Genomic DNA, 2,614 nt, shown 5'->3' on the forward strand with positions numbered 1-2,614 from the left:
TTCCAGTTCCTATCTGTACCAGTGTACATCCTCTGGTCTAGCCGGATTTGTAAGGTAGAATTGGGATCATGATGGCGGGGGGAGGGGGGCGGAGGGGAGGAAGCATTAAAGAACTAGAGAAAAGTTGTATGTTTTCTTGGTGCTATACTGCACCCTGTCTGACTGTTCTCGGGGGATTCAGTTTTGAGTGACTATAAATGCTTGAAGCTCAAATGTGACAATTGATCAGCTTTGCCCACCTGCTGGTAGAAAATGATCCATCTCAGAAGCAGGAGAAGGAATTTTGCTACCACCCAGAAAGAGGATATGTGCGTAGAACATGTCTTTTGGACCTAAGATCTTTGTGCAGTGAACCTTCTCCATCCAGGGACAGAAGGCTGTGACCACGGAGATGTGAGATGCGCAGAGCAGCAGCAGCAGCAGCAGCAGCAGAGCATGAGTTGGAGTGACGGGTTCCTGGGCCCACAGAGCTGCGAAAGCTGAGTGCTTTTATACAGCTTGGGGCAGCTAGGATTGCTGGCCCTTAGAGCCAGGACTGACCGCCTTTGGGCTCAGGTTTAAGGCAGAATGGAGTGCCCATTGGAGATTTATCAGTAGTGCTAAAAGAACTTTGGAATATTGCCTGAGACAGTGGCTAGGCCGAGGGTCAAAAGGCCAGAGAGAGGCCTACCCATGGGCATGACAGAGAGGAGGTTGTCCCGGGCTACAAACTGTTCCCTGAACACACTGGATCCCAAATTGTAGCCTGTTAACTTCCCTAATAACACCTATACTCTTGAATATGGTCTGTGAGTCTGTATGGCAATTATGAAGAATTCTCGGTCAGATCCCGACACCACATCATCCTTTGCAGGTAGGAAAGAAAGAAGAAAGGAAACGGCGAGCCAGGGAGGAAGTGGCCTCGTGCATAGAATCGTTGCGTGGAAAACTCACCTGCTCTGTAAACCTTCGCTAGGTTTCAAGCACGGGAAACAAATCTAAGCAGACATTTCTTCAAAGGAGAGAATGTGAATGGCCCGCAAGCACGGAAAAGCTGCCAGCAGGCCTGGCAAATCAGGTTGTGCAGATTGTTCGCCACATGAGGGACCCCGCCCCGGGTAAGGGGAGGAGGGGTGGGACAGCGCTAACATCACAGCCAAGCCACCTACCTGCCTCGGGCTTGGCACCCACTCCCAAGAGATGTCTGCAGTCAGTTGTTCTCTTAAGAGGCCCTCCCTTCTTAAGCCCACACAGTGAGTTCCTGTTTCTTTCCTTTCCAGACCACCCTTCCATTCCCCAAGGGCCACAGGTTAGCCTGTCTTAACCCTCTTTGGGATGCTGATCTCTCTAGGAGGTCCAGCAGAGGCAGGGCAGGTGACTGTCCCACAGAGAAAAGGATGCTGGTGGCCCAGGCTTTGACGTTAGGCTGCTGCACCAGGAGCTACAAATATCAGAAACTAAGAACTCTTTATTCTTCTGAAAGAATTCCCAAAGCATCTTTCAGAATGCTGTCTTAGAACAAGAAATTCTTGAAGGACAAGCTGTTTGGGGAGGTAAGGAAACTTTTGTCTCTAGGAGGATGGGACTTGAGGTTGGAAACCCCTAGAAAGGAGAAAACATGAAAGTCCTAAGAAGTTTTCTCTACAAGCTCAACCCACTGCCATCGATTCCATTCTGACTCATGGTGACCCTGTAGGGCACAGTAGAACTGCTGCTGGGGGCTTCTGAGACTGTAAGTCTGCACCGACGCAGAAAGCCTCATCTTCCTTCCCCTGGTGGGTTCGAACTGCTGATCTGGTGGTTAACAGCTCCACTCATAGCCCACTATGCCACAAGGGCTCTAGTGTCATGGTTTCCCAAAGAGAAGAATTTCATCTGGCCACAGTGATTTGAGTAAAAGAAGGATACACACTAGTACGATTCTCATAAGATTACTTTATTTAATTTTCAAATCCATTTTGTTGCTGATTGTAATTTTTAGATGCAAAAGTGTCCTTTCTTTTATAAAATAGTACTGATGGTAGATAGTGTTTGTTCTTCTTTTTATTGCCCTCAATAGGCTAAAAGTTAGGAGCCTTCCATTTTGTGAGAATCTCTTCCCTCCCTTTCTTTAAAAAACAAACAAACAAACAAAATCTACAGATCTGAGAAATCCCCAAATCTCGGCCCAGTGACGCACCCAGCTCCCTCAGGGACGCTCTGCCTGGGGTGGGGGCCTGGAGTAGGTAGCTCTATAAAGCAGCTTGGTGCATCAGGAGAACTCAGGCTTGGATTCCAGTGCAGCTCTGGTACCTACTTGCTGTGTGAATATGAGCCAGTTATTGAGCATCTCTTTGAGTCTCTGCTTCCCCATCTGTAACTGGGCATCATTACACATCTCAAGGCTGCGTGAGAATTAAATGAAACAATGTATGTGAAAGTGCCTGCACCACCAGCACTTGGAGGAAAGTGTCCTTCAAGAGTCTATGAGTTCAATGAACCCTCACTCTTCTGTGGATGGAGGAATTTTCATTTCTTTTTAATCATTTTATTAGGGGCTCATACAACTCTTATCATGATCCATGCATACATCAATTGTGTAAAGTGCATTTGTACATTCCTTGCCCTCATCATTCTCAAAACATTTCCTCTCCAC

Source organism: Echinops telfairi, unplaced genomic scaffold (assembly GCF_000313985.2).
Source record: "Echinops telfairi isolate 266 unplaced genomic scaffold, ASM31398v2 ScPeMD7_31;HRSCAF=116, whole genome shotgun sequence".
Taxonomy (NCBI): Eukaryota; Metazoa; Chordata; class Mammalia; order Afrosoricida; family Tenrecidae; genus Echinops; species Echinops telfairi.